The sequence below is a fragment of the Molossus molossus genome, unplaced genomic scaffold (assembly GCF_014108415.1).
Source record: "Molossus molossus isolate mMolMol1 unplaced genomic scaffold, mMolMol1.p scaffold_m16_p_16, whole genome shotgun sequence".
Lineage (NCBI taxonomy): Eukaryota > Metazoa > Chordata > Mammalia > Chiroptera > Molossidae > Molossus > Molossus molossus.
The window spans coordinates 26,054,254-26,068,883 of record NW_023425351.1 but is presented as its reverse complement, the minus strand read 5'-3'; positions in this window follow the sequence as shown (position 1 = coordinate 26,068,883).

Genomic DNA, 14,630 nt, shown 5'->3' with positions numbered 1-14,630 from the left:
GTGGGTAGCCAGGTCAAATTCAAAGCCAAGCATCTAGCTCCAGAGTCTGTGCTCTTAGCCATGGTGTTATGTTGTTTGAGAAATATGAATTTATGGGTTTGTAGGTTCATGTGGTCATTTGATCAATATTGATTAAACTCTGAGCTAACCACTGTTCTTGATGATGCAAATATAGTAGTGAACAGGTAAATGAGATTTCTGCTTACATAAATGTTGGGACAAAAACTTCTAGAAAACAGCAACAAATAAACAATAAAATATTAGAACTGTGTCATCTACTATAATAGCCATTAGCAAAATGTGGCCAGTATGACTGAAAACTGATTTTCAAATTAAATTAAATTAAAATTTATTTATACTTAAATTAGAAAATTGTTACTTGGTTCAATTTTGGGGGGAAATTTAAGTATTTGGGAACAACTTGGGTATATGAATCTATTTTTTTCAACTGTAAATTTTATGAAATCTAAACGCAGATCCATCATTTCACATGAAAAGTCAGTGTTTATATTGCAATGTGCTTTCAATGTAAAAGTCATTCCGAATTTCAAAGACTTAGTAGAAAATAAAGAATGTAAAATATCTCATTAATAATTTTTATATTGATTACGTTAAAATGATAACATTTTGGATATATTGGGTTACAACAGATTATTAAAATTAATTTCACCTGGCCCTGGCCAGTTTGGCTCAGCAGTTGGAGCATTGGCCTGAGGACCATAGAGTCCTGGGTTCAGTTCCCGCTAGGCCCTAGTGGCTAGGGGCATGGACCAAAAAAAAAAAAAAAAAAAAAAATTAATTTCACCCGTTTGTTGGAAGTTTTTGGACTACTGCTTCAATTTCATTAGTTGTAATTGATCTATTCAGGTTTCTGATTCTCCAGATTCCATTTTGGAAGGCTGTATGTATCTAGGAATGTATGCACTTCATCCAGATTGTCCAATTTGTTGGCATATAGTTGTGTGTAATATTTTTTACAATCCCTTGTACTTCTGTAGAGTCAGTTGTTACTTCTCCTCTTTTATTTCTGATTTTATTTACTTGGGTCCTCTCTCCTTTTTTATTAATAAGTCTGGTTTTTCTTAATAAGTCTTGTTTATCTTTTCAAAGAACCAGGTCTTGGTTTCACTGATCTTTTGTATTTTTTTAGACTCTATTTTGTTTATTCCAGCTCTTATCTTTATTATTTCCTTTCCTCTACTTACTTTGAGCTTTGTTTGTTGTTGTTTTTCTAGTTCCTTTAAGTGTAAAGTTAGATTGTTTGTTTGAGAGTTGTCTTGTTACTTGAGGTAGGATTGTAATGCTATCAATATCTCTCTTAAGACTGCTTTTGCTGTGTCCCATTGATTCTGGGTTGTTGTGTTCTCATTTTCATTTGTTTCAAGGTATTTTTTGATTTCTTCCTTGATCTCACTGTTAACACATTCATTGCTTATTAACATGTTATTTAGCCTCCATGTCTTTTTGTATTTTTTAGTTTTTTTCTTGTGATTGATTTCTAGTTTTATATCATTATGGTCAAAGAAGATGCTTGATATAATTTCAATCTTGTTAAATTTATGGTATATATGGGTCTCGTTTTCTTATCTGTTCAGCTACCCTATGTCATTTGATGGAAGCATTTAGGCCATTTACATTTAAAATGATTATTGATAGGTACATATTTATCACCATTTAATTCTTTTAACTATGTTTCTTTCATTTATTCTTCCTTTCTTTCTCCGTCCCCTCCTCTCCCCGTCCCCTCCCCTCCCCCTCCCCATCCCCCTCCCCCTCCCTATCCCCCTCCCTCCTCCTCCTCCTCCTCCTTCTTCTTCTTCTTCTTCTTCTTCTTTAAGACCCTTTAACATTTCTTGTAAAACTGGTTTGGTGGTAACAACTCCTTTAGCTTTTTCTTCTCTGGGAAGACCTTTATTTCTCCTTCAATTCCAAATAATATAGTCTTACTTGGTAAAGTAGTGGGAATGCCAATTGGTTCAGTGACTATGAAAAAGAACATGGAGTTTCCTCAAAATATTAAAAATGGATCTGTCTTATGACCCAGCGATTCCACTTCTGGGAATATATCTGAATACACTCAAAACACTGATTTCAAAAAATATATGCACACCTATGTTTATTGTAGTGCTATTTATAACAGGCAAGATTTGGAAGCAGCTTAAGTGCCTATCAGTAGATGGGTGGATAAAAAAACAGTGGTACATTTACACAATGGATTACTACTCAGCTATAACAAAGAAGGGAATCTTACTTTTTGTTACAACCTGGATGGACCTGGAGAGTATTATGCTTAGTGAAACAAGTAAGTCAGAAAAAGACAAACACCATATTATTTCACTTATATGTGGGAATCTAAAGAACAAAATAAACAAACAAAATATCAACAGACTCATAGATACAGAAAGCAGACTGACAGCTTTTCGAGGGGAGAGGGGTTGCCAGACTCAGTGAAAAAGATGAAGGGATTAAGCAAATAAATAAATAAGTAAATAAACCTCATAGTCACCGATAATAGTATGTCAATTTACCAGATGGAAAGGAGGGTGGGGGGATAAATGGTCATGAAAATAGACGTGATTTTTGGTGCTGAAGAAACAATTCACTATACAGGTGATGTATTATAGAATTGTACACCTGAAACCTATATAATTTTATTAACCAATGTCACCCTAATAAATTCAATAAAAATAATAATTTCACCTGTTTCTTTTTAAAAAGCTACATTACAAACCTTAAAGTTACCTTTATGGTTTGCATTACATTTTTCTTAGAGAGTGGTAGGTGTGATGAAGAAAACAGAGTGATGGGTGATATACCGAAGTATGTTGGGTATCTAATTTACTTTTTAGATTTAATTTTATTTCATAATGGCAAGAACACTTCCCATGAGATCTGTCCTCTTAACAGGCTTTTAAGTGCACAATAGAGTCCTGCAGTCTGTGTTGTACAACAGATCTCAAGGACTTGCTTCACCTTGCGTAACTGAAACTTTACACTCATTGATTAGCAGAGAAAGGTGTTCCCTAACCAGGAACTGAACGCAAGCCACAGCAGTGAGAATGCTGAAACCTAACCACTAGGTCACCAGGTTGCTAATTTAGATTGTGATAGTGGGCTGAGAATAAAGGAATTTATTCAGATGAGGGGATGCCTGGGGAAGAATGTACTAGGCAGAAGGACCATTAATGCAGGAGCCTAGGGCAGTAATCAGTACCACCTGCAGTGAAAGCCAGCCGACTGGTCTTGGAGAGGAGCAGGTGATGGTGATGAGACAGGGAACCCAGATGGGAAGAAGGGGATGATCTTGTAGGGGCATGTAGGCCAGAACAAAGAGCTGAGAATCCTCTTTTACATGTGATGGGAAGTCGCCGATGGGACTTAAGGAGAAAGGACGTGACAATACGACAGGATTAGTAGCAGTTCCAGGGCAGAGTGAATAGGGATGAGGTGCAGCCTGGTTCTCCTGGAGATTCCCTTACAGAGTAAAGGGCTGGGGAACCAGTACTTGGGGACTGACATCCTATAGTCACCCAGGAGGGCACTATTTGAGTGTGTCTGCAGTTGTGGCCACTGGCTAGTGGGGCCCTAGAATATTTGGGTTTCACAAGGGTAAGATCTAGCATATATTACTACAATGGCTGTTAATTGAATTAAAAATATTGATGGTGACATTGTATCTTCTGAGAAGACCCAGCAAATTCTCATGTCATTATCTCATTTCTCTTTCATCCTTGTTGAGAATGTCTTAGCAGCAGCTTCCCAAATGTAATCAGCCTTAAACCTCATGTGGGAGCCATGCCAAGGGTCCCTGGGGAGTAGGAGGATGACAGCCAGTGACTTGAGTTCTCCCAGCCCTGGGCTGTGCTGGATTTTCATCAGAGCATGTCTGGTTACAATAGGGCATGAAAGTGGATCAGGGTGGAGCTGGTGATGGGATGAGTGCTGATTTGGAGCATCAGGCTTTCTGTAGCATGGGAATGAATACATTTGCTTTCCCTCAGTAGGAGGCAGAGTGGTGCCCAGGTGAAGGAAAGTTGCCCTGGAGAGCAGGCATGTCGGCCTTCACTGGCTTGGTCAGTCTCTATAGTGTGACCTTAGGAAAACCATTTGCTTTTCTGGGTCTTGGGTGCTATTGGCATTGACTAATTTTCTATCTCCTTAAAATGATTTGATTCATTTTGCTGGCATTGGTGGAGCGTGTGAATCAAAGGCTTAGTGAATACTATGATGCCTAATTTATTTCATCACTTTCTCCTTTGGGTAATTGGATTGCTACAGAAATGATGTTTGTCTGACAGTATTAGTTCTGAACAATTTACATCTTATTTGAACAAAATCTCCCCAAGCAGAAATTAATCACTAAAATTTCATAATTGCTGTAAAGTGGGTTTAACTTTATGTCCTCACAGTAGGTACCAGGCTAAAAGCACTGTAAACAGTCTCTGGTATGCAACCAAAATATTTGCTCAGGATCCAGACCAGTAAATGGATATCGCAGAGTCTAATTACCAGTGAGATGAGAAGAGGTCACCCAATCAAACCGCAACTCTATAAATCACACAGGCCAGATAGCTATTATGATTAGAAGTAAAAGGACAATTAACTTATTAGTATTTTTGGTATAAATTTATTTTTTCTCACTGATATTGTCTTCAGGTCAGAGGAAGGTTTGAGAAATCAATGCTTTTTCCAGCTTGTGAAAGTTTTAGAATCTAGGGTAGAGAAACCACCCCAAGGCTGTGTCGACTCTCATTTGGTATGGTACCTTTCTGGCTCCCAGGAGGCGTTGTAGAAAACGTGATGTGTACAAATGGAATGCTATGTGTTTGAGAGCAAAGGCTCATGTGCTGTATCCTATAAAGAAATGGCTTTAGATACCTTCAACAGAAAGAGAAAGAATATGTAAAATGAAACCCCACATGATATCATGATGTGCTTTAGTCCAGAGTGCCATTTAGGACAAGTACCAAAAGAATCGTGTCCAAATCTCACCACAAAATCAAATCAGAATTGAGAGCCACCCCTCTCCCCCCAAATCTGGCTCTAAGAGGTCACATATAGAATGAACTCTCTTTCAGAAAGTTTCTTATGGTCTGTCTGAAAAGGTTAAGGTGAACAGAAAAAGAAAAAAAAAATTTCATATTAAAAATAAAAATATTTAAAAAATGTATATATTATTTCTTCTTTCCAACAAATATATATTGATCACTTAATAATGTGCCAGGAACTGTTTAAGGTGTTGGCCCCAGTTCTAGGTGTTAGATATTCTGAGAGACATATAGCAGACAATATGAATAGACTAAATAAATCCATGAGATTAAAATAATTTATTGAGTGCCCTGGCCAGTTTGGCTCAGTGGTTGGAGCATTGCCTTGAGGAACAGAGAGTTCCGGGTTTGGTTCCTGCTAGGGGCACGTACCAAAAAATAAATAAAATAGAATAAAATAATTTTTTGAGTATCTATAATAGTGCCTATGGAATGCCCAGAATTAAAATAAAACAACTGTACTAGCTAAAGAATATATAAAATGTTGTGTGCTCCCATTCAAGTGACCTATTGTTTGTTTGGGAAACAGAATACATATATGTGAAAAATTACAGACTAATCCCAGACAACATACAAGCAAATGTGATAATCTGGAACAAGACATAGTTATCATATTTTGATGGCCTTCAAGACTCATGTTATGAGGGTACTTGCTAGGAAAAGCTTCAGGATATAAATAAATGGTGAGCTGTTGCTTGAAAAAACTGGAGAATGAAGATGAGAAGTAAACTAAGGAAGGACATTTATGGATTTATTTTTTGCAGGTGGCAACACAATGGCATTGAAAGACTGCTCTTCAGGGAGTGGTTAGAGAGGAGGATGAAATCCTAGAAGTCAGCCATTCTCTGGAAATCAATTAATAATCAAAACTCTTGCAGAGGAAGAAAGACATGTCTTTCCATATTTAAATGAGGAAGTAGAGATGTGAAAATTTCAAATGCACTTGCCAAGTTTGCAAAGGTGATTGCCTGATGGAGTCTTGGCAACTGCTAGGTCTCTATCCCCCACCATGGTGGGCCAAGGACTCTTTTATTTTTTTGCATTTATCTTCAGATAGAGCAGGAGAGAGAGAGGGGGAGAGAGATAGAGAGAGAGGGAGAGAGAGAGAGAGAGAGAGAGAAACATCGATGTGAGAAAAGTACATTGACTGGTTGCCACCCACACGATCCCAACTGGGGCTGGGGACAAACCACAACCGAGGTACGTGCCCTTAGCGGGAACCAAACCTAGGTCTCTCTGGACCATGGGCCAACGCTCTAACTGCGGAGCCAAACTGTCCAGGGCAAGGACTCTCTTCTTATATGGAAGATTCTTAAAATGAGACTAAAAAAAGTTTTAAAGACCATTAAACATTCAGTATTTGCTTTCAAGTAAATAGTGGTTACATTTACATTTTTATTAATCTCAAAATGTTTCCTCCAGTTATTTCCTGGCCGCTACTTGTTAGTTATCTTTACATTTACTGTAGTAGCACTGTCTGACTTTGGAGACCCTCAAAGCCACAATGAAAAATGATTGTAAGTGTTGTCCTTCCTGAAGGAAACACTCTGGTGGATCTTCCCGCTATCATAACAAAGGCAGCATTTCTAATATTAGATATGCTCATTATTTAAAAGCATCAGTAAAGGACCTAAGCTACACACTTCACAATGCTGAGCATCCCAGAGTGAGTTAAACAAATTCCGCCTTCCAGGAGTGTACCTCTTCATGGTCATCACTCAGGTGACCATTAGCTCATCTCTATATTACTGTATAATTTCGGCCATTGCACATTTCAGAATGTTCTGCAATGTGGTGTCCAGAATGATACACTGCACCTAGTTCAACATACTTCATTGAAAGCTCACATCACATCCATTCAACACGTTTTGTCAAACGATTACATTTAAAGCCCATTTTGTATATTTTGCCAAGTTTCTCTACTTGATGAAATATCTATATCTACAAATTTTCTTTGCCAAATGTATCTGCTTACATTTTTCTGTCCTGATCTCACTTTATCATACATCTGCAATCCTATCTTTCTTAGTATATTTTTAATAATCTTTCTATCTTGTTGAAATATAACCATCTTTAATCAACAATTATAAAATGGCCTTATTAGTTGATTACCCAAGAATGTGTACATTACATGGTAAACATACTTCTTTTCTTTGGAAAAAATAAATGTAACCCTCACCTGAAGGATCTACTCTCCTACTTTTTGAACCAACATACTAGCACTCTCAAACATTTACTGAAGCTAAAAAACTGCTGATAGTTTCTAAAACTCCAGTCCACTGTCTTTGACTTAAGGAAACCTACTCTGATTATTCAGCAATATTATCACAAAATTGAAATGAAAAGATTGTAAGTGATATGCAGAAATGCTGTATACAGATATGCAGATTTGCTGTATACAAGAGCATGTGGGCAATATGCACATATGTATATATGTGCATAAACGTATATGTATGTGTATATATCCATATATCCATATATACATCATACATAAATCCATATATATAATCAGCTTTGTTACAAAAGAAAAAACAGAAAAACAAGAGGAGAGTCAGGAGAGAGAAGAGAAAGAAGAAGAATGGATAATAGAAGGGTTTGAGGTGATGCAGTGACACATTTTACAAATGGCAGTGTGAGAATGAGAAGTTGTATATTCACAAAGAGAGCCAGTGACATGAGAGAAGACGGACATGCTCTCTGCATTTGGAAATGGAGATGGCTATGAAAGAACTGTCTGTACTTTCATCGTCCTTGAAGGCACCATGATCGAAATGGGAAGGAGAGGGCAATGAGGTGGACAAGAAGACAGACAAACGAACAAAACAACCCACTAGAACCTCAGTAGTTTCCGAGGGCCTGCTGTCAGCCACATTAGATCCTAGGTGAAATATAATCTATTTATTATTAGTGTGCTTGCCATAAAACAGGATCTTAAAAACAGCAAAGCAAAGAGAAATCATAAAAGTGTGAAAGGAACTATAAACAGTAGAGTGCCAGTTTGTACTATTTCAACGTAGGTGTGGTGCAGCAGAGCACAATGATATATCATGACATATTATGGGCCATACTGTGCTATGGAAGCATATGGGCAATTAGCAGAATATCTACACCTCAATACCTATTACCGAGCCATGCTAAAATAAAAATTCAAATCAAATTTAGATTTATCAGCTCTGGATATTGCATATTACTTGTCCATTAATAAAATATGAACATTTTATGTACTTATAATACTTCAGTTTCTCTTTTTCCACTATTGTTTTGGTCCTTCTTTGGTAACCTTAAACCCTTTGATAAACTTCTACTTTGAGTTCCATCAATTTTCTTCAGTACTCGTTCACTCCCATTTGGTAATTTGGTTTATTATTGCACGACCTTTACCGTTATCTCTTCTCTAACACCTACTCCCATTTCTCAAATTCTGCCAATTGTACTTTTACTGCATAGTTGTCAGGACTATTATATTCAGTTTTGCAACCATAAGCAAATCTCCTATATGTTTTATGTATGGGTAGATTCTGAAAACTGAAAATCAATAGTGATTACATTATCGTGAATATGTATATATTTTTCATTGCTTAGTGAAGTACAGTTGTAAACAGAGAAAAATAAAAGGACTTATAGAGGGGAAAGAAAAGGAGGATATTGATCGATCAATGTAATATTAGCTCAATTACCTTGTATAACATTAAGACTCTGAAAGTTAGTCATTAAAATTCTTTGAAGACTCCATGTCATTTATCTAAAGCTTTTAAAGAGAACTGAATCCATCACTTGCCCACATTGGAGCTTAGAGCACCACAGTCTTATAGCAACGATTTTCAGAAATCTCAGGAAGAAGAATATGTTGAAACGGCCATTATGTTTATTTTAAAAAGTAGACTATTTTATTTTAATACGTAATTACATTTATTTTCCAGAGAATAGATTTAGTGCTTCTAATTGAGACAATATAAGAAGACTTGTAGGTTATGAAAATTGTGAAGAATGCACTGAAGTACTTTTCTAGACAATGGATTTTGAACACTCTTTCAGGGTTGAAGCTCTAGCTAGTCACAGTGCTGGCCTCCAGTCACCATTGAAGAGGGAGAGTGACTGAGATAAGCAGAACAGGGTCTAGCTTTCCTTTCCTGTCCTGTCCTGGATGTGAGACTCTACTAAGAGAAAACCTTTGATAACTGAATGAATTAATTGTTTACAAAGTTATTGCACCTTTGCTTTTTGTTTACAGAAGTAAACTAGTGAATGCAAAAAGACTTTTCTTTTTCCCTTAATCTTTTATGTTTTAATAGTTTTGAATTAATTCTCAGGTTTCCTGCATCACTCATCCAACCATTTCTGAAGAAAGCCAAGCACATGGCCCTGCCAACAGGGCCACAGTTAATTGGATCGCAGGTGGCTGACAATACCACCGCAATAGGGATCATGGGTACAAGCAAGAAAAATTACTAACTTATTAGAAAAGATTTTTTTTAAAGAGGAGACTAGATATGGAAAAACTCATAGAATTTATAAAAATTAAAAAAAAATTATTACTTGAAAATAGGAGAATAGGAGCAGCAGGGAACCAAAAGGACATCTTAGGTACAGTTCATTTAAGTGACCACTGTTCAGACTACTGAACTCTTGGCCATACTGTCATCATTGCAAATAGTCTCTAACTGGCCCTGGGAAATTATGTCATTTCCTCCTGCTGGAAGCACCTGGCTTTCTGAGCCCAGGTCATGAGTCCATTCTTTAAGTCAAGGAACAAGGAGAAGATATTTCTGGTTTCCTGTGCTTCTAAAAACACATATGGTGGGAACGTTAAACAAATAGGAAGAATGTTGGATGCAGAGCAGTCAGAATTGGCAAAATCTCCTACAATGATTGCCCCAGGGGCTGCCCATAGGTGGTCTAGAATGAGTACTTTGCCCAAGAGGGATAACAATTACCATGAAAACCAGTTCGACTTTTTTTCTTGAAAGGTTGAAATGTGAGTCATACAGAGAGAATCTGTAGTTTATTTGGGATTCTTTTAGCTGTAAAGCACACAGAGTAGACAATCAGCAAAAAGCACAAGATATGAGGTGCCCCTAAGGAGATGTCATGAACGAGGACTGTAGAGAGAAATCAATCGGTGCCAACAAAGACAAGGATTCACTTTATCACTATGAGCACAAAACTAGAGGAAGGAGTATTTGCTATCTTACACTGGTTTTTGTATTTTGAAAATACAAAAACCAAAAGCAACAACAACAAAACCAAGATAATAGGGTTTCTAGAGCTGTTTGCATCATGAATGACCTTCCCATTCTTGATCATTTATAAAACATGGATATTCCTATATCCCTTATTTGTTGTATCTTCTTAAAATAATCTATTTGTTTGCATAAGATAAAAAGTTAAATTCTTCTAACAAGTAGATGAAAAAATAGAGTAGCTTACAAGAGATAGACATTTATAGATTGCATATCTACTGGTCCCCAGCAGATAGGTGGGCTTCACTCCACAGAGTGGGGACATCTTTGCTAACTTTAACTTGGCACTTCCAGGATTGTTCTAGTAATTTTAAGCCAGGAGAAAGAAAAAGGAGAAACAGCTACATAAAAGCATTTTTTAAAGGATCTTTAAGTTTTCTAATCAATTCTACTCAGAACTCAATGTTGAGAACTTCATCATAGGACCACAGCTATTCATAAAGGAGGCTGGGGAATTTTATCTCCAGCTGGGCAGCCATGTGCCTTGGAATAAGAGGAGAAAAGATTTGAGGTAGAAGGAGGAGGATGAGTTACCCTACTATCAGAGGTAATTTGAAGATGTCTCTGTATTGGAAAGTTCTATCTGATGCATGAACAACCTTAAGGAGAGCACAAAGAGGATTATTTTATAGACAGAGAAATGTAGACATCATCCTGATGTAAAATGATTAATATATAACAATATCCTTATTATTATGCTACCCCACTTCCCAAGCCCTACCCCAGTGACTCAGTTTCTATAACAGATTTTAAACAAAACCTGTTTGTTTGCTGCCTGACCCTGATCTCTTTTTCGGGGCCTGTGTGCCCACCCTCCAGCTTCCAGGAGTGTTAGCTGCTGAAGGCTCCCAGCAATGCCCTGATTGGGAACTGCTCTGACCTGCAAAGAACTGTCTTGCCCAAGTTCATGTTCCATCCTTTCACCCCCGCCGTAGGTCTGCCCACAGCCAATGATGGCTCAGCAGGTCCGTCTTAGGTCCCACACTCCCTTAGGGATTAATGAATGGAAGCTGCACTTGCAAGCACATGGTGAGCCAGCCTTTTCTCTTCTCCAGTCCCATATTCCTCACTTACTAACACGTAATCCTTTGCATGTAAATCCCTGTCTCAGTCTACTTTCAAGAAACCCAAACTAAGACATGATATTTGGAAGAGATTTTATGAATATTTGATCACGAATAAGTGCACTATAAGAAAATGCTCGAATGATTTGGTTATAATTTTTACATATAGTTTAAATCTTGCTTTAGACTAAATTGACTACATCTGGATAACTTCTTTTAAGGAATTCAGGCAGGTTTTTGTTTTGGAATATGAGGAATATCCCAGAAAAGCAGAAATAATAAAAACAGAAGTCAATCCAAGTGGTCTCTAAAATAATGTCATCTGGTTACAAGTTCTCAAATATTTCACTTTTGGAAATCACACTTTGTTCTGACTAAAATCAAACGTTGTGTGATCACAGTTTGTTTTAACATACAGATGCCTCTCTTAATGACCTGTTGTTACAAATTCCTTGCCTTCCCATTGCTGCACGTGCTTGGTCATTTTTCTTTGTGAGCAACATTTGAATATTGCTTCCACCACTGCACTTGTCATCCTTTTACTTCTTTTCAGATCTCAAATTTCCTTTCCCCAGACTAGAGAATTCCCAAGACAGGCCATAATGGCCCCATGCATCTTTGAATCTGACTCTGATAAGCAAGCACCACAAATATGTGGGTATAATAATATTGTTGATGTTATTTTGTATGTGTAAGCATATTGGTCTTGAGAAACAGGAGAGTATTATGATAGACTGTGTGTCTACTAATGTCATTGAAAAGTAGAGATATACAATCAAGGCAACAGATTCATTATGACCTTACTCTGGGCCATTTTCTGGCCCCAGCGTGAGGCTGCAAATGGGCACAGGACAGGGATTCTGTGGTTGGGTGTAGTGTCTCTTTCTTTATCTTTATCTCCTCCTTAACAGACACATGCCTTTGACTTTAAAATGAGGTGTTCTGTGTTTTTAGCTTTCCTGTCTTACTTGCCATCATGTCTTAGAGCTCACTGTTTTTATTTTTATTAAAAATTTTTTTTCTTTTGTTATTGATTTTAGAGAGAGAGGAAGGGAGAGGGAGAGAGAGATGGAAACATCGGTGAAAGAGAGCATCTGTTGGCCGCCTCCTGCATGCCTCCCACTGGGGATTTGGTCCACAAGCTGGGCATGTGCCCTGACCAGGAACTGAACCGGCGACCCACTGGCATGGGTTGATGCTCAACCACTGAGCCACATTGGCTGGGCAGAGCTCACTGCTTTTAAATATAACTCTGTCTGGCTTAGTTTTGGGGACATTATTCTGCCCTCAGGACAGCTTTGATGAGTTTAGCCTGGGATGCTGAGGCCCCATCATACCCTTGATAAAGCTCAGTTTGATTAAGTATCAACATTATCAAAAGACTGGGGAAACATTATCAATGATTGGGGAAATCATGCTGAAGCTGTCTCAGGGAACATTCCTTCGCTTTGTCAACTCAGCATATCTTAGAAAAGCAACTGACCTAAAGTTGACCATGCCTTGTCTCTAGATGGAAAACTGGCTGAGGATGAATACATCAGAAGCTACTTTCACTATAGGTATCTACATCCGGAGAATTCTGGTTTCTTCATAGATTATGGCTTTTAGGGGTCTGCATACAGACCTACACTGCTTTAGGCTCAGACCTGTTAGCAAGTATATCTTGCAAAACACAACTCTGAAATCTGCCCAGGTTCATTAGGTATTTACTATTGACAGCTGTCCCTTGATGAATGAAGACTTTCATTGTGTCCTAGTCTGTGACTCTGGATATCAGGCAGGAGAGTGTGTTCTACACCCATGCTCAGTGCTGATGTTTGACAATGGTGACCTACCTCAGACTGATGATTCTTCCTCCCTGCGTGCTCAGTGGATGGCATGATAGTCTGACATAAAGTTCTAGCATTTCTTGCGGTATAACTCAAAAGGGACATCAAAAACAGGAAAAGTTTTTGAACGGATGATTCTAAAAATAAATAAGAAACATTGTTTTTATAAAAGGATTAGCAATGGAGTACATTCATCTAAGCCACATTAGTGAGTTAGTGAAAGGTTTGAGAACAGATTTCATGTTTTATGACATCTGGTCTGGTTCTTAGACTCGTTGTCTACTGTGTCACTGTGTGTTCTTGGAAAAATCACTTCCCATATATTCATTTTATAGAAAAATTACATTGAATCCATCTTATAAGTGTACTAAGGGAAATCGAAAATCCCCCAAGGGCTGGGCTGGCGTCTGTTTCCACTTGCTTACCCTCGCATTGCTGCCTGTCGTAATTGATGAAGACATGCCTGATGACTTATTATCTGTGCACATTTTAAAGACTGACCCAAAGCAAAGTCTTTTCCTCCTGAACCCACAGAACTTTTTATAGATCCTCACTTATAAGGCAGGTCCTAGGGATCCTGATAAAGAGGTTTTGACAGTTCTTCCAAAACATAAAACTCTTCAGACATCTGTCCTTTATCTCTTCAAAAATGTCCATTTCCCCTTCAATTCTGAGGGTGCAGGAAAGACTCCACTACTTGTTAATAGTGTTTATCACTTGCTGATCTGTTAGCACAGCTGATTAGATTCTGCGGGGCACCTGCGGAGACAGCGAGAAGGTTGGGGAGGAGAAGCCCCAGGGAAAGAGGGCAGATGTGACATTCCTGTGTCAGAGCATCACGTGGTGTTCTTTTCTGTCCTTGATTCTTGGCTTTGAAACTACTGCTTCCAAGTACTAACAGCAAGTCCAGTCCAAGCAGAGAAATGAAAATTCCCATTTGATGTGATCGTATAAATGTTTCAGAGTGATGTGGGCCAGAAAGTCCTTGGGGTCATTAACCCAGACTCATGATTGCTTAAAAGGAGTAGAGGAAACACTTCTGAGTGATATAGGCCCAGAGGGTTACAGCTGGGGATTCAAATCAATTTACCTTTTCGATCTACCTGATGTTTTCAGATGGACCTACAGAAATACTGCTGAGGTAACATTTGTCTGTATTTCACTGGGTTCTAGAGTTGAGGTGAAGGAGTGAGAGACAAGCTCAGGCATTTGGATTCCAGAGTTCCCAGTACCATTCAAACCATAAAAAGTCTGACTTGATCAGGACTTACTCTATGATTTAATTGGAAAACAAGCATCACGCAAAGTTCTTCATTCAGGTTCTCATGCATAAGCAGAACCACTTCATATTGAAGTAAAATTTTCAACATAGCTAAAATAACTGTCACAGTGGTCATTGATTAGCACAACTGTCTCCCATGATGCTGTCATCAGGGACAGAAAGAGATG